General features: G+C 47.8%; 1 pseudogene; it reads right to left on the reverse strand.

Annotated features, from left to right (window-relative positions):
* Nucleotides 1–7016: 7016 nt before the first annotated feature.
* LOC129641792 (endogenous retrovirus group K member 19 Env polyprotein-like) overlaps nt 7017–21694 on the reverse strand; it is a 206925-nt pseudogene continuing 192247 nt past the window's right edge.

Raw genomic sequence — 21694 nt, forward strand, 5'->3', positions numbered from 1 at the left:
CCAAAACTTGTGGGACACGGTAAAAGCAGTCCTAAGGGGAAAGTTCATAGCAATACAGGCACACCTCAAGAAACAAGAAAAAAGTCAAATAAATAACCTAACTCTACACCTAAAGCAACTAGAAAAGGAAGAAATGAAGAACCCCAGGGTTAGTAGAAGGAAAGAAATCTTAAAAATTAGAGCAGAAATAAATGCAAAAGAAACAAAAGAGACCAAAGCAAAAATCAACAAAACCAAAAGCTGGTTCTTTGAAATGATAAATAAAATTGACAAACCATTAGCCAGACTCATCAAGAAACAAAGGGAGAAAAATCAAATCAATAAAATTAGAAATGAAAATGGAGAGATCACAACAGAAAACACAGAAATACAAAGGATCATAAGAGACTACTATCAACAATTATATGCCAATAAAATGGACAACGTGGAAGAAATGGACAAATTCTTAGAAAAGTACAACTTTCCAAAACTGGACCAGGGAAGAAATAGAAAATCTTAACAGACCCATCACAAGCACGGAAATTGAAACTGTAACAAAAAATCCTCCAGCCAACAAAAGCCCAGGTCCAGACGGCTCCACAGCTGAATTCTACCAAAAATTTAGAGAAGAGCTAACACCTATCCTGCTCAAACTCTTCCAGAAAATTGCAGAGGAAGGTAAACTTCCAAACTCATTCTATGAGGCCACCATCAGCCTAATACCAAAACCTGACAAAGATCCCACAAAAAAAGAAAACTACAGGCCAATATCACTGATGACATAGATGCAAAAATCCTTAACAAAATTCTAGCAATCAGAATCCAACAACACATTAAAAAGATCATACACCATGACCAAGTGGGCTTTATCCCAGGGATGCAAGGATTCTTCAATATCCACAAATCAATCAATGTAATACACCACCTTAACAAATTGAAAAATAAAAACCATATGATTTTCTCAATAGATGCAGAGAAAGCCTTTGACAAAATTCAACATCCATTTATGATAAAAACTCTCCAGAAAGCAGGAATAGAAGGAACATACCTCAACATAATAAAAGCTATATATGACAAACCCACAGCAAACATTATCCTCAATGGTGAAAAATTGAAAGCATTTCCTCTAAAGTCAGGAACAAGACAAGGGTGCCCACTTTCACCATTACTATTCAACATAGCTTTGGAAGTTTTGGCCACAGCAATCAGAGCAGAAAAAGAAACAAAAGGAATCCAAACTGGAAAAGAAGAAGTAAAACTCTCACTGTTTGCAGATGACATGATCCTCTACATAGAAAACCCTAAAGACTCCACCAGAAAATTACTAGAACTAGTCAATGACTATAGTAAAGTTGCAGGATATAAAATCAACACACAGAAATCCCTTGAATTCCTATACACTAATAATGAGAAAACAGAAAGAGAAATTAAGGAAACAATTTCATTCACCATTGCAACGGAAAGAATAAAATACTTAGGAATATACCTACCTAAAGAAACTAAAGACCTTTATATAGAAAACTATAAAACACTGGTGAAAGAAATCAAAGAGGATACTAATAGATGGAGAAATATACCATGTTCATGGATTGGAAGAATCAATATAGTGAAAATGAGTATACTACCCAAGGCAATTTATAGATTCAATGCAATCCCTATCAAGCTACCAACAGTATTCTTCACAGAGCTAGAACAAATAATTTCACAATTTGTATGGAAATACAAAAAACCTCGAATAGCCAAAGCGATCTTGAGAAAGAAGAATGGAACAGGAGGAATCAACCTACCTGATTTCAGGCTCCACTACAAAGCCACAGTTATCAAGACAGTATGGTACTGGCACAAAGACAGAAATATAGATTAGTGGAACAAAATAGAAAGCCCAGAGATAAATCCACACACATATGGACACCTTATCTTTGACAAAGGAGGCAAAAATATACAATGGATTAAAGACAATCTCTTTAACAAGTGGTGCTGGGAAATCTGGTCAACCACTTGTAAAAGAATGAAACTAGAACACTTTCTAACACAATACACAAAAATAAACTCAAAATGGATTAAAGATCTAAACGTAAGACCAGAAACTATAAAACTTCTAGAGGAGAACATAGGCAAAACACTCTCTGAAATACATCACAGCAGGATCCTCTATGACCCACCTCCCAGAATATTGGAAATAAAAACAAAAATAAACAAATGGGACCTAATTAACCTTAAAAGCTTCTGCACATCAAAGCAAACTATTAGCAAGGTGAAAAGACAGCCTTCGGAATGGGAGAAAATAATAGGAAATGAAGCAACTGACAAACAACTAATCTCAAAAATATACAAGCAACACCTACAGCTCAACTCCAGAAAAATAAATGACCCAATCAAAAAATGGGCCAAAGAACTAAATAGACATTTCTCCAAAGAAGACATACAGATGGCTAACAAACACATGAAAAGATGCTCAAAATCACTCATTATCATAGAAATGCAAATCAAAACCACTATGAGGTACCATTTCACGCCAGTCAGAATGGCTGCAATGCAAAAGTCTACAAATAATAAATGCTGGAGAGGGTGTGGAGAAAAGGGAACCCTCTTACACTGTTGGTGGGAATGCAAACTAGTACAGCCACTATGGAGAACAGTGTGGAGATTCCTTAAACAACTGGAAATAGAACTGCCTTATGATCCAGCAATCCCACTGCTGCGCATACACACTGAGGAAACCAGAAGGGAAAGAGACACGTGTATCCCAATGTTCATCGCAGCACTGTTTCTAATAGCCAGGACATGGAAGCAACCTAGATGTCCATCAGCAGATGAATGGATAAGAAAGCTGTGGTACATATACACAATGGTGTATTACTCCGCCATTAAAAAGAATAGAATGAATCAGTTCTAATGAGGTGGATGAAACTGGAGCCTATTATACAGAGTGAAGTAAGCCAGAAAGAAAAACACCAATACAGTATACTAACGCATATATATGGAACTTTGAAAGACGGTAACAATAACCCTGAGTACGAGACAGCAAAAGAGACACTGATGTATAGAAGAGTCTTATGGACTCTGTGGGAGAGGGAGAAGGTGGGAAGATTTGGGAGAATGGCATTGAAACATGTAAAATATCATGTATGAAAAGAGTTGCCAGTCCAGGTTTGATGCATGACACTGGATGCTTGGGGCTAGTGCACTGGGACGACCCAGAGGGATGCTATGGGGGGGAGGAGGGAGGAGGGTTCAGGATGGGGAGCACATGTATACCTGAGGCAGATTCATTTTGATATTTGGAAAAACTAATACAATTATGTAAAGTTTAAAAATAAAATAAAATTTAAAAAAAAATCCACAGGAGGCTTGACTCCCTTTAGGCCACTCAGTGGTCTCCAAGAAATACCCGTCGGGACTCGAGAGCAGAGCAGAGTCCTTTCCTTCCTCTCGAGATGAGGCCTGACTCCTCGGGTGCGTCTAAAATGCAACCCCGAGATCTCTGTCGCCCCTGGAGAGGAACATTAGGTCCTGGACACAAGCTTAGATGAGGTCTCTTTTGCCCTGAAGTGACTCGAGAGCAATCCCTAGCTCTCTCTCGCAACTTGAATGGAAGATTGGACTTCCCTGGGCCAACACAGGAGGAAGCCTGAATTCCCCATCGTAACTCGAGAATCCCGCCGAAACTCGAGAAAAACCACATGGTTACCCCGTCATCGCAAGATGAGGCCCTTGCCCGCTACAGCGTCTAAAGAGAAGTCTCAGGTTTCTTCTTGAAGTGTTTTCGCACTTCAAGTGTGAAAACTTGGCACCCTTGATGCGATACCAAAAGTTCCCCGACACCCTGGTCTCTCTCGAGGGGAACACCGAGGTTCCCGGTATGACTTCATCTGAGCCACTTCTCCCCTCCTGATTGCAACTGGAGGGTCGACTCCCGTGCTTTGTCTGGAAGGGGTTCCCTACCTTCCCGGCGCACCTCAGGATGAGGCCCGTCTAACGAGAATATTTGAGACGTAGCTTCATGGGTGGTAACACATGCTGAAAGACCCCGATTCCCCGGTCCGCTCTTGATAAGAACCCGATGCCCGGACACCTCTTCAAAGGCAACCCTGTGGAAGAAGGCACAACACGAAGGGGCACTGACACCCTCGTGCATCATCTGGAAAAACCCGCAGATTCCAAACACAGTTCGACAAGTTGCCTGTCACCCCGTGAATAACTCGAGAGGCAAGCGGAGTTCCATTCCTCCTTACAAGACGAGGCCTGACTCTCCTGTCCCAACTCTGCAGGGACCCTGCGATCAGAGTCAGAAATGGAGATGAACCCTGAGGTTCCTGCCTCCACTCGAGATGAGGCCCTCTTCTATTGCACCAAACCCAGTGGAGTCCCGAGAGGGCCCTCCCAACTCCAGGGTATCCCTGACTTCTCAGAGGCACACTGAGAAGCTCCCTGAGGCCACCGGCACTAGTCGAGGGAACCCAGGGTTTACTGCCGTGACCCAAGAAACACCTTGAAAGTCCTTCTTTAACGGTTCTTGAGGCCCAATACACCTTCAATGACTCTAGAGCAATGACGCGCTCCCCCTCGCAATGCGCATGGAGACCTGACTTCCCAAGCGCCACATGAGAGGCTCCCTGAGCTCCCCGTAGTACCTCATGAGAAACCCCACACTGGCGCTGCAGCTCGAGAAAACCCACGAGATGCCCCCTTCATCGCGAGATGATGGCCTTCTTTTCCTGCATGGCCTGGAGAGCAATCCCGAGTCCTCTCTCCAAACTCCACAGGAGGCTTGACTCCCTTTAGGCCACTCAGTGGGCTCCAAGAGATACCCGTCGCAACTCGAGAGGAGAGCGGAGTCCTTCGCTTCCCCTAGAGACAAGGACTGACTCCCCGGGTGCATCAGGAAAGCAACCCCGAGATCCCTGTCCCCCCTGGAGACGAACATTATGTCCTGGACACAAGCCTAGATAAGGTCTCTTTTGCCCTGCAGTAACTCAAGCGCAATCCCTAGCTCTCCCTCGCAACTCGAATGGAAGACTGGACTTCCCTGGGCCAACACAAGAGGAAGCCTGAATTTCCTGACCTAACTCAAGAATCCCACCACAACTCGAGAAAAACGACGTGGTTAACCCGTCACCACAAGATGAGGCCCTTGCCAGCTACAGCGTCTCAAGAGAAGTCTCACATTCCGTCTTGAAGTTTGAAACGGTACTTAGCACCTTTGATGTGACTCCAAAAGTTCCCCGACATCCCAGTTTTACTCGAGGGGAACATCGAGGTTCCCGGCACCACTTCATCTGAGCCCCTTCTCCCCTCCTGATCAGGACAAGAGGGTCAATTCACTTGCTTTGTCTGAAAGGGTTACCGACCTTCCTGGTGCACCTCAGGTTGAGGTCCGTCTCAAGAAGAAATTCGAGACGTAGGCTTGTGGGTGGTGCCACATGCCGAAAGACCCTGATTTCCTGGTCTGCTCTTGATAAGAACCTGAAGGCTGGATACCTCTTCGAAGGCAACCCTGTGTATGAAGGCAAAAAACGAAGGGGAACTGACACCCCCATGCATCGTCCGGATAAAACCGCAGGTTCCACACACAGCTCGACAAGTGGCCTGTTATCTGGTGAACAACTCGAGAGTCCAGTGGAGTTCCATTCCTCCACACAAGACGAGGCCTGACTCTCCTGTCCTAACTCTGTAGGGACTCTGTGTTCAGAGTCAGAAATGGAGAGCAACCCTGAGGTTCCTGCTTCAAATCGAGATGAGGCCCTCTTCTGACAAGGTCCAGCCTCGGCTGGTCCAGGGTTTTTGAAGGGGAGACAGAGTAGGCGACCTATTGATTTATTTATCAAAGATATAAAGAGTAATAGAATGAGGATATCTCAGTAGGAAAATTTAGTGGAGAAAAGAAGCTGAGTAGCTTGGTTTATGCGGAAAATCAGTATAACCCGTGACACCAGGTTCGCTCTGACCACGGAGGCCGCAGGCTCCCTCTCGAATAGCGAAAAGTGCCCCACCTTAGACACCTTCTCAAGTGGTCTTCGAAGCCCAGGCAAATAAATGTTCGCAGAGGATATCCGCGCTCCAGATGGACACTCATCTGAAAATTGAGGGGAAGAATGACATTAGGAGACTAAGCGTTGGCAATCAAGGCCCGTAGCTTTATTTTCAACAGGGGTTTTTTTACCCTAAGTTACACATAGAGGATAATGGGGATGCAAAGTCAGCAGCCTTTGATCCTTATCAAAAACCAGGGTTTCTTTCCTGCAAATGTATCATATACAAATGGTTTAGGTGATTTACATCATCTTCTAGCCAGAAGACCTATTAACATTTTATGACTCTTGACAAAGACTTATCAACCGTAAGACTTATTTTCTCTAAGAGTAATTATTTTAAGGTTTGGCCCTGTCTTTCAAAGATAAAATTGCATTCCTATAGGGCAGATGTGTAATGGGCTTACAACAAAGGAAATAATTTATTACCTTAAGGGTCTAAAGTTAGTAACACCAAGGCCACTACTTATTTTTCTACATACCAACTATATTAATTAATACACATTCAAGGATACAATTCAGGGGATGTGGAAACTTGGCAACAAGCATTGGTTCATCAATGAAATCTTTTACTAGTTTTATTCTGACAGTTTCTAACTCTCTGAGAGGCTCTAAGCTATTTGAATATCTTAAGCTTCCCGTGACTCTCGAGGCTCGGAGACTGTAAACAATTGTATGCATTGCTGTAGGAGTCCGGGTAAACTTGTCAGGCGAGTTAGAGAGCCATCTGACGTGTTTGGATTTAAACACTCCTAATTGCCCAGGAACTTTATTAATTGGAGCTGTAAGTTAGCTCTTTGACAGAAAGAGTGAGATGGTGGTGGGGGACAGCCCCCAGGAAAGTCAGAGGTGAGAGCACAAAGCAATAAAGTAGGCAGACACTGGTTTTGGGGGGTAGATGCTCAAGAATATCCGGGAGGACTCCTGAGGCTCGATCCCGCCTTTGTGTATGCCCAGCCTCCTTCCTCATGACCTTTGTCACGAGTGGAATGTCTCTCGCTGGCTCCCGGCATCTCCCCGTTTTTTATTTCTTAAAACAGCCAGATGTAGCTCAGTCGCGAGCCTCTGAATACTCTGCCGAAGAATCCTGACAATACAAGGAAGAATGATTATGAGAAGCAGAATTAAAGCAGCCACCGCAGCATAGCTAAAGACATTAGACAGAATATTCTTTCCTGAGATGTAGTTAGGGAAAGTATGGAAGAAATCATTTGCTGTTCCAGCAGCAGTAAAATCTAATCGGAAGTGCTCCATGGTTGCTATTTGATAGTGAAGTTTCCCTACGTCTCAACCAATGTCAGAGCTGTTCCAGATACCTGAAATATGGTTTTTAATCTTTTCCCATTCAAAATCTGTCTCATTTACTTTCAGGGGTGTTACACATATCCACCGATAGTCAGCATGACAAGACAATGCCATTTTCACCTTTAAAGCCTGCAATTCAGTCCCAATATGTATTACTGCTTCCTCTAGGGCGTCTACCCTCATTTCTAATTTTCTCTCTATAGCTTCCTGTGTTGCCAATGTTAAAGAAACATTTTTGTACATAGAATCAACATATTGAGCAGTATGTACTTGTTGAATCAATGATATTTCTGCCACAGTAACAGAAGTGATTGCACTTATCAAAGCTGCTATTCCCAAGATAATTAAGCCCACAAACCGTCGTGTTTGCATTAAATCCTGTAGTTGTTGTAATACAGCAAGACCATAATTCAATAAGTGGTTACATCATAAGATAAGGTGGATGTTGTAGCATTACAAAGGAGCAAACATTATATTGAGGGTTTAAACAAGATGAACCAGGGAGCAGCTGTAGGCGTCGGCCCGGGGGAGCAGTGTCCCCAGCATCAGGAGGCAGAACGCGAGCGGCAGGCTGTGGGCCAAGGCGCCTGTGGTGGGCGGAGGGGCAGGGTTCGTGGTTTAGGGCTAGCCGCCACCGCTTGGGCTCAGGGCGGTCCCCTCTCGCCGGTGGGGCCACGCTGGTCTGGACGGCACTCCGCGGGCGCGCTTTCCTCTCTGGCCCTCACTCGCTGCACAGACTTCTTTGCTCTAGGTCACGGGGTGCAGCGAGGTGGGTGCGAGGTGCTGCTGGTGGCACGGAGGCGAGAGCTGGCTGGGGGAGGGGGAGCGAGCGAGTGCGCGCGCCGCGAACCTGGTCTTTGGGGAATGTGACATGACGAATTTGTCTGAGATCCAAACCAGAGAATCTGCATTCTGTAGAAATATACAAGCATACCCTCTCCCACAAGTTAGCAACACATCTGGCCTTTTTCACTCTCCCGTAAGGAGGCCTTTTTGCTTGACCAGGGGCCGAGTCGTAGCCTGTAATTCAGGCATCTAGTGTCTCATCATTGTAGTCTGCCCCTGTGTGTTTACGTTTAAGTGATTAATTACAATTGGAACATAACTTCACTATTTGTCTAGCTGTTTCCCTATGGATATGTTAATTTAGGTCTAATGTTTAGTTTAGGTCTCTGTATAAATTTAAGTAATAAATGTATAACCTCCTTATCTCATTTTGGTATACAGGTATACAGATATACCTAAATGCAAAATGCATTTATATATGTATTTATATATGGCAACAAGTATAAAGTTATTGACATATAATATATATAAATCAATATACTTGAATTAATCTTTATAATTAATATATTAATTAATATATATTACAACAATACAACACATACACAGCTAATACCAACCAACACAAACCAATATACTGTAATAATACATGTCACACATTTATAATTATACAGTATATAGAACATATATCATCACAGCACATCAATCCATACCAATTAATATCAGCCACACACACATTATATTACTGCCATATATATTTAATTATACAGTATATATATATGTGTGTGTATCTAGTATACATATTAATTTATATACAAATTAAGTATAGATCTATAAATAGAATTAGGTATACCTTTATTATATTTTATTTATACCCATACCTAATTAGGCAAACTGTAATTAGGCAAATACATTTATATTATGTATTTATAACAATATATAAAGTATTGTTAAATGTACCACCTGTACAGTATCTCCACCCCACATACCACTTTCTCTAATCCCACCAACTCATTTTCAGTATTATGTGTTGGCCAGGAGCTGGGCCAGTCTTTCCCAGCAATGTTAAGAGACATCTGTTCCTGTGTCTAATAGCCCTGGCGTTTTATTCTCTTGAATTAAAAGATCTTTTAAAGGCCTTGGAACTGTAATTTCCTGCACCCAAAAGGCTAGATCACTAGATCCAAATGTTTTGTGGCTCTTAGCTTGAGAAGTCAAGTTTTTCCTTGTCTGATAGTAAGGTAAAAGTAAAAGGTGTGTTACTCTTTGACCTTTATTAATATGTACAGTTTTGATAGGCAGTGAGATCAAGACTTTAATTTCTCAATATCATCAGAATCTACTACACCATGCACCAGCAAAATTTCTTTTCTTTCTTTTTTTTTTATTTAATTTTTTTTTTTAAAGAAAGCGAGCTACGCCCCAGGACAAATCTTACAATGTCCTCAGATAGGGGGCCAGCCACTCCGGTTGGAATTGGAGTAAGCGGCACATCAGGGGTTAATATTGTTATTAAATCTCCTTGCCTTTTCGCTTTTCTCCTAGCCTGGGTGAGACCCCCCTAAGGGAGTTTTCTCCAAGGAGCATGCTCTGCATATTGTGAACTAAAAGTTCCTTTGTTTAAAAAACTTTTTATCTTCCTCAGTCTTAGGCAACACTTTGGGAGGCTTTGGGGGCAAAGTGGGGAACTCCTGGGTCCTGGGAGGCACAATCGAAGGCGGTGGCGGTCGCCTTAAATCAGAAAGTGGTGGATAAGTTTTTTAAAGGTTTGCGCAGAGGGGGAGGGAGCTCGCCAGGGCTCTCGGCCGCAGCGTCCTGTAAGCCCTCTCCTTCCTCGGGAGGTAGACCACTTTCTCCCTCCTTTTTTTTTTCCAATGGCAGAAAATATGATCTGTGCAGTAAATGGAGACTCACCACCATCCACCTCTATAGCCTCCCCCATAGGCTATTTAACAGCCTCGTGATGGAGGTCCAGGACATTTCTAATCATATTCCACAGTCAATAAATATTTGTCTACTCTTAGATGCAGAGATATCCATTTTTAATTTTTTTTTTAATTTTAGAGAATATTTTTATTTATTTTGTAACCTCTTTACCCTGGCTAAACTGCAGAGGGGACTAGAAAAGAAGCCTCAAGGTGAGGTTCGAGTTCATCCTTGGGACTAGAGAAAATCCTTCTCCGGGAAACTCCTAGTGGTGGCCCTTTACCCCGACATGGAGGAGGAGGCATAGGGGGATGGGAGCGTCCCGAAGTTTTCCTCTTCTGTTCTGGAGATCCTTTAACTGTTTGGTAACTAAATCTTACAAACTGTCTGATCGGGGATGTTTCCCTCAACCTCCTAGGAGCGGATGGTCTGATTAGGGATGTTTTCTTAAACTTTTAGGAGCATCTTTAGCTAAAAAAAAAAACAATCCTCATCAGAATGGCATCGAGCTGCTGTTTCCTCTAAACTTTTTTCAAATTGAGGGGAGAGCTGATCTTTCTTTTCATCCCTATCTTTTACATGCTCATTGGCAGTCATAGCGGCTAGCCATTCATTTAGCTGTCGATAGCTAGGTATAGCCTCTTCATTTTCACTTTTCTTTATAACAGGTACCTTTTCAGATTTGCTTTTTTGTTTAACAGGTACTTTTCCAACTTTACTTTCCTCTTTAACAGGTACCTTTTCAAATTCGTGAGCTGTATCTAAAACATCTCTAGTCATATTCCACAGAGGAAAGGTGTAAGTAGGGATTTTTTCCAAACCTTGCTGAGCACAATAAGCTCTTAGCTGTTTTCCTAGTTTTTTCAAGATATCTAGGTTAACAGTGCCTTGTTGTAGAAACCAAGGGCAGTGGTCTTGTACAAATGTAAAAAATGATTGAATGGAAGATTTTTTAACCTTGATTCTTCTTTTACTTAATAACTGTAAAATTACTCCTATAAAGAGCTATCTTTCATTTGATTCAGTGTTGCCCATGTCAGAAACTTAAGGATAGTAAAAGATTTTGCTTTTAGCTATCTAAAGATTAGGCCTTTTTTGTCAGCCTTTTTAGAAACCGTTTTTTCTCTCTAACTCTTCAACACTTCCCACTCCTCTCGCCCTGTCTATTCTACAGGGGGATCTGCAGCCCCCTAAGTGGGATCCTATCTGTCCCAAAAACTGAACACTGGGGGAATGGGGTTGGGGATTTACCTTCGAAATGCCTGTCTTGGGCGCCACCTGCAGAGGTCCAGCCCCAGCTGATCCAGGGTATTCGAAGGGAAGATGGAGTAGGCGACCTATTTATATATTTATTTATTCATCAAAGATATAAAGAGTAATAGAATGAGGATAGCTCAGTAGGAAAATTCAGTGGAGAAAAGCAGCTGAGTAGCTTGGTTTACGCGGAAAATCAATATAAGCCGTGACACCAGGTTAGCTCTGACCACGGAGGCTGCAAGTGCCCTCTAGAATAGAGGAAGGTGCCCCACCTTAGACACCTTATCGAGTGGGTCTTCGAAGCCCAGGCAAATAAATGGTCGCAGAGGGTATCCGCGCTCCAGATGGACACTCATCTGAAAATTGAGGGGAATAATGACATGGGGAGACCAAGCGTTGGCAAGCAAGGCCCGTAGCTTTATTTTCAACACAGGTTTTAATACCCTAAGTTACACATAGAGGATAATAGGGGATGCAAAGTCAGCAGTCTTTAATCCTTATCAAAAACCAGGGTTTCTTTTCTGCAGATTTATCGTATAAAAATGGTTTAGATGATTTACATCATCTTCTGGCCAGAAGACCTATTAACATTTTATGACTCTTGACAAAGACTTATCAACCATAAGAGTTATTTTCTCTAAGAGTAATTGTTTAAGGTTTGGCGCCATCTTTCGAAGATAAAATTGCATTCCTATAGGGAGGATGTGTAATGGGTTTACAACAAAGAAAAGAATTTATTACCTTAAGGGTCTAAAGTTACTAACATCAAGGCCACTACTTATTTTTTTCTACATACCAACTATATTAATTAACACACATTCAAGGATACAATTCAGGGGATGTGGAAACTTGGCAAAAAGCATTGGTTCATCAATGAAATCTTTTACTAGTTTTATTCTGACAGTTTCTAACTCTCTGAGAGGCTCTAAGCTATTTGAATATCTTAAACTTCCCGTGCGTCTCGAGGCTGGGAGACTGTACACAATCGTATGCATAGCTGTAGGAGACCGGGTAAACTTGTCAGGCGAGTTAGAAAACCATCTGAGGGGTTTGGATTTAAACACTACTAATTGCCCAGGAACATTATTAGTTGGAGCTGTAAGTTAGCTCTTTGACAGAGAGAGTGAGATGGTGGTGGGGGACATCCCCAGTAATGTCAGAGGTGAGAGAACAAAGCAATAAAGAAGGCAGACTTTGGTTTTTGGGGGTAGATGCTGAAGAATATACGGGGGAACTCCCGGAGGCTCGATCCCGCCTTTGCGTATGCCGAGACTCTTTCCTCATGACATTTGTCACGAGTGGAATGTCTCTCGCTGGCTCCCGGCAATCTTCCATTGCACCAAACGCAGTGGAGTCCCGAGAGGCCCCTCCCAACACCACAGTATCAGTGTCTTCTCAGAGGCACCCTGAGCAACTCCCTGAGGTCACCGGCACAAGTCGAGGGAACACAGGGTATCCTGCCGTAACCTGAGAAAGACCTCAAGAGTCCGTCTTCAACGCGTCTTGAGGCCGGATTCCCCTACCATGACTCGAGAGCAATGACACGCTCGCCCTCGCCATGCGCATGGACACCTGACTTCCCTGGCGCCACATGAGAGGCTCCCTGAGCTCCCCGTCATACCTCGTGAGAAACCCCACACTGGCGCCGCAGCTCGGGAAAACCCACGAGACGCCACCGTCATCGCGAGATTGGGGACTTCTTTTCCTGCCTGACCTGGAGAGCAATCCCTGGTCCTTTCTCCAAACTTCACAGGAGGCTTTACTCCCTTTAGGCCACTCAATGGGCTCCAAGAGATACCTGTCGCGACTTGAGAGGAGAGCAGAGTACTTTGTTTCCCCTCGAGATGAGGCCTTACCTCGGGTGAGTCTGGAATGCAACCCCGAGATCCCTGTTGCCCCTGGAGAGGAACATTATGTCCTGGATAAAAGCCTAGATGAGGTCTATTTTGCCCTACAGTGACTCGAGAGCAACACCCATCTCTCCCTCGCAATTCGAATGGAAGATTGGTCTTCACTGGGCCAACACAAGAGGAAGTCTGAATTTCCCGTTGTAACTCGAGAATCCCGCCGCAACTCTTAAAAACCACGTGGTTCCCCATTCATCGCAATATGAGGCCTTTGCCCGCTACAGAGTCTCAAGAGAAGTCCCATATTTTGTCATAAAGTTCGAAATGCTACTTGGCACCCTTGATGCGACCCCAAAAGTTCCCCAATATACCGGTCTCACTCCAAGGGAACACCGAAGTTCCTGGCACCACTTCATTTGAGCCCCTTCTCCCCTCCTGATCACGGCAGGAAGGTCGATTCCCCTGCTTTGTCTAGAAGGGGTTCCCGACCTTCATGGCGCACCTCAGGATGAGGCCAGGTCTCACGAAGAAATTCGAGACATAGCCTCGTGTTGGTGCCACGTGCCGAAAGACCCCGATTTCTCGGTCTTGCTCTTGATAAGAACCCGATGCCCGGACCTCTTCTAAGGCAACCCTGTGGATGAAGGCACTACACGAGGGGGCACTGGCAACCCTGTTCATCGTCCGGAAAATCCCACAGGATCCACATACAGCTCCACAACTGGCCTGTCACCCCTTAAACAATGAGAGAGCAAGCGGAGTTCCCTTCCTCAGACAAGACGAGGCCTGAGTATCCAATCCCAACTCTGCAGGCACGCTTCAATCTGAGTCAGAAATGGAGAGGAAACCTGAGGTTCCTGCCTCAACCCGAGATGAGGCCCTCTTCCATTAAAACAAACCCAGTGGAGTCCCGAGAGGCCCCTCCCATCTCCACAGTATCCCTGACTTCTCATAGGCATTCTGAGAAGCTCCTTGAGGCCACCGGCAAACGTCGAGGGAAATAAGGGTTTCCTGCCACAACCGAAGAAAGACCTCGAGAGTCCTTCTTCAATGCATCTTGAGGTCAGATTCCCCTACCATGGCTCGAGAGCAATAACGCGCTCCCCCTCGCCACGCACATGGAGACCTGACTTCCCTGGCGCCACATGAGAGGCTCCCTGAGCTCCCTGTCGTACCTCGTGTGAAACCCCACACTGGCGCCGCAGCTCGAGAAAACCCACAAGACCCCTCCGTCATCGCGAGATGAGGGCCATCTTTTCCTTCATGGCCTGGAGAGCAGTCCCAAGTCCTCTCTCCAAACTTCACAGGAGGCTTGACTCCCTTTAGGCCACAAAGTGGGCTCCAAGAGGTGCCCGTCGCGACTCGAAAGGAGAGCGGAGTCCTTTGCTTCCCTTCGACACGAGGCCTGACTCCCTGGGTGAGTCTGGAATGCAAACCTGAGATCCCTGTGGCCCTTGCAGAGGAACATTAGGTCCTGGACACAAGCCTAGATGAGGTCTCCTTTGCCCTGCAGTGACTCGAGCGCAACCCCCAGCTCTCCCTCGCAACTCGAATGGATGATTGGATTTCCCTGGCCCAACACAAGAGGAAGCCTGAAATCCCCGTCGTAACTCGAGAATCCCACCGCAGCTCGAGAAAAACCACGTGGCTCCGCCGTCATCGCAAGATGAGGCCCTTGGCCGCTACAGCGTATCAAGAGAAGTCCCACGTTCCATCCTGAAGTACAAAATGGTACTTGGCACCCTTGATGAGACCCCCAAAGTTCCCTGACATACCGGTCTCACTCGAGGGAAACACCAAAGTTCACGGCATCACTTCCTGTGAGCCCCTTCACCCCTCCTGATCGTGACAGGAGGGTCGATTCCCATGCTTTTTCTGCAAGGGTTCCCGATGTTCCCCGTGAACCTCCGGATGAGGCCGGTCTCATGAGGAAATTCGAAAAGTAGCCTCATGGTTGGTGCCACATGCTGAAAGATCCCGAATTCCCGGTCCACTCTAGATAAGAACCTGACGCCCGGACATCTCTTTGAAGGCAACCCTGTGGATGAAGGCACAACACGAAGGGACACTGACATCCCCATGCATCGTCTGGAAAAACCCGCAGATTCCACTCACAGCTCCAAATGTGGACTGTCACCCCGGGAACAACTCGAGAGGCAAGTGAAGTTGCATTCCTTCACACAAGACGAGGCCTTACTCTCCTGTCCCAACTCTTCAGGGACCCTGCGATCGGAGTCAGAAATGGAGAGGAACCCTGAGGTTCCTGCCTCAACTAGAGAAGAGGCCCTCTTCCATTGAACCAAACTCAGTGGTGTCCCAAGAGGCCCCTCCCAACACCACAGTATCCCTGAATTCTCAGAGGCTCCCTGAGAAGCTACCTGAGGTCGCTGGCACAAGTTGAGGGAACCCAGAGTTTCCTGAAGTAACCCGAGAAAGACTTGGAGAGTCCTTTTTCAACGTCTCTTGATGCCTGATTCCCCTACCATAACTCCAGAGCAAGGACGCGCTCCCCTCGCCACAAGCAGGAAAACTGACTTCCCTAGTACCACACAAGAGGCTCCCTGAGTACCCCATCGTACCTCGTGAGAAAACCCACAGTGGCGCCGCAGTTCGAGAAAAACCACAAGATGCCCCCGTCAAGGAGAGATGGGGGCCTTCTTTTCCTGCCTGACCTGGAGAGCAATCCCTGGTCCTCTCTCCAAACTTCACAGGAGGATTGACTCCCTTTAGGCCACTCAGTTGGGTCCAAGAAATACCCGGTGCGACTCGAGAGGAGAGCGGAGTCCTTTGCTTCCCTCGAGACGAGGCCTGACTCCCCTGGTGAGTTTGGAATGCAACCCCGAGATCCCTGTCGCCCCTGGAGTGGAACATTATGTCCTAGACACAAGCCTAGATGAGGTCTATTTTGCCCTACAGTGACTCGAGAGCAACCTCCATCTCTCCCTCACAATTTGAATGGAAGATTGGTCTTCCCACGGTCAACACAAGAGGAAGTCTGAATTTCCCATCGTAATTCGAGAATTCAGCCTCAAGTCTTAAAAACCATGTGGTTCCCCCTTCATCGCAATATGAGGCCCTTGCCAGCTAGAGTCTCAAGAGAAGTCCCACGTTCCATCTTAAAGTTCGAAATGCTACTTGGCACCCTTGATGCGACCCCAAAGTTCCCCAACATACCGGTCTCACTCCAGGGGAACACCGAAGTTCCTGGCGTCTCCAGGGAAGTCCCATGTTCCGTCCTTAAGTGCGAAACGGTACTTGACACCCTTGATGCGACCGCAAAAGTTCCCCGACACGCTGGGTTCCCTCGAGGGGAACACCGAGGGTCCCGGCACCACTTCATCTGAGCCCCTTCTCCCCTCCTGATCGCGACAGGAGAGTCGATTCCCCTGCTTTCTCTGGAAGGGGTTCCCGGCCTTCCTGGTGCACCTCAGGATGAGGCCGGTCTCAGGAGGAAATTCTTGACTAGCCATGTGTGAGGTGCCACGTGCTGAACGACCCTGATTTTCTGGTCCACTCTTGATAAGAACCCGATGCCCGGACACCTCTTCGAAGGCAACCCTGTGAGTGAAGGCACAACACGAAGGGGCACTGACACCCCCATGCATCATCCGGAAAAACCCGCAGGGTCTACACACAGCGCAACAAGGGGCCTGAGACTCCCGGAACAACTCGAGAGGCAACCAGAATTCCATTCCTCAGACAAGACGTGGCATGACTCTCCTGTCCCAACACTGCAGGGACCGTGCAGTCGGAGTCAGAATCGGAGAGGAAGCCTGAGGTTCCTGCCTCCCCTCGAGATGAGGCCCTCTTCCATTGCGCCGAACCCAGCAGAGTCCCGAGAGGCCCTGCCAACTCCACAGCATCCGTCACCTCTCAGAGGCACCTTGAGAAGTTCCCTATAGTCCCCTGCAGAAGTCGAGGGAAACGAGGGTTTCCCGCCCCAACCCAAGAAAGACCTCGAGAGTCCTTCTTAAATGCGTCTTGAGGCCCTAGTCCCTCCCATGACTCTAGAGCAATGACGCGATCTGCCTGGCCACACTTATGGAGGCCTGACTTCTCTGGCACCGCATGAGAGGCTCCCTGAGTTCTCCATCATATCTCGTGAGAAACCCCACACTGGCGCCGCAGCTCGAGAAAAACCCATGAGACGCTCCCGTCATCACGAGAGGAGGGCCATCTTTAACTGCATGGTATGCAGATCAAGCGTGAACCTTCTGTGCAAGCTACACAGGACGCTTGACTCCCTTTAGGCCACTCATTGGGCTCCAAGATTTACACGTCGCGTCTCGAGAGGATAGTGGAGTCCTTTGCTTCCACTCGAGACGAGGCGTGACCCACCGGGTGAGACTGGAATGCGACCCCGATATCCCTGTTGCCCCTGGAGAGGAACACTACGTCCTGGACCCAAGCCTAGATGAGGACTCTTTGCCCTGAAGTGACTCGAGAGCAACCCACAGCTCTCTCTGACAAATTGAATGGAAGATTGGACTTCCTGGGCCAACACAAGAGGAAGCCTGAATTTCCCGTTGTAACTCGAGAATCCCACCTCAACTCGAGAAAAACCACGTGTTTCCCTCGTCATCGCAATATGAGGCCCTTGCCCGCTAGAGCATCTCCAGAGAATTCCCACGTTCCATCTTGAAGTGCGAAACTGTACTTGGCACCCTTGATGGGACCTGAAAAGTGCCGTGACATACCGGTCTCACTCGAGGGGACCACCGAGGTTCCCGGCACCACTTCATCTGAGCCCCTTCTCCCCTTCTGATCGCGACCGGTGGGTCGATTCCCCTGCTTTGTCTGCAAGGGGTTCCCTACCTTCACGGCGAACCTCAGGATGAGGCCGGTCTCCCGAGGAAATTTGAGACGTAGCCTCATGGATGGTACCACATGCTGAAAGACCCCAATTTTCTGGTATGCTCTTGAAAAGAACCCGATGCCCGGACACCTCTTTGAAGGCAACCCTGTGGATGAAGGCACAACACGAAGGGGCACTGACACCCCTGTGCATCGTCCGGAAAAACCCGCAGGTTCAACGCACAGCTCAACAAGTGGCCTGTCACTCTGTGAACAACTCGAAAGGCAAGCGGAGATCCATTCCTCCACGGAAGACGAGGCGTGACTCTCTTGTCCGTACTCGGCAGGTACCCTGCGACCCGAGTCAGAAATGGAGAGGACCCCTGAGGTTCCTGCCTCCATTCGAGATGAGGCCCTCTTCGATTGCACCAAACCCAGTTGAGTAACGAAAGGCCCCTCCCAAATCCACAGTGTCCCTGACTTCTCAGAGTCACCCTGAGAAGTTGCCTGAGGTCACCGACACAAGTCGAGGGAACCCAGGGTTCCCTGCCGCAACCCGAGAAAGACCTTGAGAGTCCTTCTTCAATGCGTCTTGAGGCCAGATTCGCCTACTATGACTCGAGAGCAATCACGCACTCCCCTTCACCACACGCACGGAGACCTGACGTCCCTAGCACCACACGAGAGGCTCTCTGAGCTCCCCGTCGTACCTCGTGAGAAATCTGATACTGGCACCGCAGCTGGAGAAAACCCACGAGACGCCCCCGTCATCGCGAGATGAGGGCCTTTTTTCCTGCATGGCCAGGAAAACAATCCCGAGTCATCTCTCCAAACTCCATAGGAGGCTTCACTCCCTTTATGCCACGCAGTGGGCTCCAAGAGATACCCGTCGCGACTCGACAGGAGAGCGGAGTCCTTTTTTTCCCCTCAAGACGAGGCCTGACTCTCTGGGTGAGTCGAGAATGCAACCCTGAGATCCCTGTCAGCCCAGTAGTGGAACACTAGGTCCTGGACACAAGCGTAGATGATGTCTATTTTGCCCTGCAGTGACTGGAGAGCAATCCCCAGTTCTAACTTGCAACTCGAATGGAATACTGGATTTTCCTGGCGCCACACAAGAGGCTCCCTGCGATCCCCGTGGTACTTCATGAGACACCCCACACTGGCGCCACAGCTCTAGAAAACCCACGAGACGCCACCGTCATCTCGAGATGAGGGCTTTCTTTTCCTGCATGGCCTGGAGTCCAATCCCGAGTCCTCTCTCCAAACTCCACAGGAGGCTTGACTCCCTTTAGTACACACATTGGGCTCCAAGAGATACCCATCGCGACTCGAGACGAGAGCGGAATTCTTTGCTTACCCTCGAGGTGAGAACTGACTCCCCGGATGAATCTGGAATGCAAACCCGAGATCCCTGTCGCCCCTGGAGAGCAACATTAGATCCTGGACACAAGCCTAGATTAGGTCTCTTTTGCCCTGCAGTGACTCTAGTGCAATCCCCAGCTCCCCCTCGCAACCCGAATGGAAGATTGGATTTCAAGGCCAACAAGAGGAAACCTAAATTCCCGGTCATAACTCGAGAATCCCGCTGCAACTCGCGCAAAATCACGTGGTTCTCCCGTCATCGCAAGATGAGGCCCTTGCCCGCTACAGCGTTTCAAAAGATGTCCCAGGTTCCGTCTTGAAATGCGAAACGGTACTTGGCACCCTTGATGCGACCCCAAAAGTCCCCCAACACGCCGGTCTCACTCAAGGGGAACACCGAGGTTCCCGGCACCACTTCATTTAAGCCCCTTCTCCCCTCCTGATCGTGACCGGTGGGTCGATTCCCCTGCTTTGTCTGCAAGGGGGCCCGACCTTCCCTGCACAACTCAGGATGAGGCCGGTCTCATGGGGAAATTCGATACGTAGCTTTGTGGGTGGTGCCACTTGCTGAAAGACTCCAATTTCCCGGTCCGCTCTTGATAAGAATCCGATGCTCGGACACCTCTTGGAAGGCAGCCTTGAGTATGAAGGTACAACACGAAGGGGCACTAACACACCTGTGCATCATCCGGAAAAACGGGCAGGTTACATACACAGCTCGACAAGTGGCCTGTCACCTCGAGAACAACTCGAGAGGCAAGAGGAGTCCCATCCTCCAGAAAAGACGAGGCCTGACTCTCCTGTACCAACATGCAGGGACCTTGCGATCTGAGTCAGAAATGGAGAGGAACACTGAGGTTCCTGCTTCAACTCGAGATGAGTCCCTCTTACATTCCACCAAATGCGCAGGAGTCTCGAGAGGCCCCTCCAAACTGCACAGTATCCCTGACTTCTCAGAGGCACTCTGAGAAGCTCCCTGAGGTCGCAGGCACAAGTCAAGGGAACCCTGGGTTTTATGCAGTGACCCGAGAAAGACCTCGAGAGTCCTTCTTCAACCCGTCTTGAGGCCCGATTACCCTACCATGACTCGAGAGCAATGACGAACTCCCCCTAGCCATCTCATGGGGACCTGACTTCCCTGGCGCCACACGAGAGGCTCCCTGAGCTCCCTCTCGTACCTCGTCAGAAACCTGGAACTAGCGCAGCAGTCTAGAAAACCCACGAGACGCTGCCGTCATCGCGAGATGAGGGCCTTCTTTTCCTGCATGGCCTGGAGAGGAATCCCGAGTCCTCTATCCAAACACCACAGGAGGCTTGACTCCCTTTAGGGCACACAGTGGGGTCCAAGAGATACCCATCGCGACTCAAAAGGACAGCGGAGTTCTTTGCTTCCCCTCGAGACGAGGCCTGATTCCCCGGGTGAGTCTGGTATGCAAGCCCGAGATCCCTGTCGCCCCTAGGGATGAACATTAAGTCCTGGACACAAGCCTAGATGAGGTCTATTTTGCCCTGCAGTGACTCGAGGGCAATCCCCAGCTCTCCCTTGAAACTCGAATGGAAGATAGGACTTCCCTGGGCCAACACATGAGAAAGACTGTATTCCCCTTCGAAACTCGAGAATCCCGCCACAACTCGAGAAACGCCACGTGGTTCCCCCGTCATCGCAAGATGAGGCCCTTGCCCCCTACAGCGTCTCAAGAGAAGTCCCACGTTCCGTCTTGAAGTGCAAAACGGCATTGGCACCCTTGATGCGACCTCAAAAGTTCCTCGACACACCGGTCTGACTCGAGGAGAACACCGAGGTTCCCGGCACCACTACATCTGGGCCCCTTCTCCCCTCCTGATCACGACAGGAGGGTCGATTCCCCTGTTTTGTCTTGAAGGGGTTCCCGCCTTTCCCGGTGCATCTCAGGATGAGGCCGGTCTCACGAGGATATTCGAGACATAGCCTCGTGGATGGTGACACATGCCGAAAGACCCCGATTTCCCGGTTCGCTCTTGATAAGATCCCAATGCCCGGACACCTCTTTGAAGATAACCCTTTTGATGAAGGCACAACACGAAGGGGCACTGACACCCCCGGGTATCATCCGGAGAAACCCGCAGGTACCACACACAGCTAGAGAAGTGACCTGTCACCCCGTGAACAACTGGAGAGGCAAGCAGAGTTCCATTCCTCCACACAAAACGAGGCCTGACTCTCCTGTTCGAACTCTGCAGCGAAACTGCGATCTGAGTCAGATCTGGCCCAGGGGAAGTCAGGAGAGGAAACATGAGTTTCCTGCCTCCACTCGAGATGAGGCCCTCTTCCATTGCACCGAACCCAGTGGAGTCCCGAGAGGCCCCTCCCAACTGCACAGTATCCCTGACTTCTCAGAGGCACCCTTAGACCTTCCTGAGATCACC

Source organism: Bubalus kerabau, chromosome 1 (assembly GCF_029407905.1).
Source record: "Bubalus kerabau isolate K-KA32 ecotype Philippines breed swamp buffalo chromosome 1, PCC_UOA_SB_1v2, whole genome shotgun sequence".
NCBI lineage: Eukaryota > Metazoa > Chordata > Mammalia > Artiodactyla > Bovidae > Bubalus > Bubalus kerabau.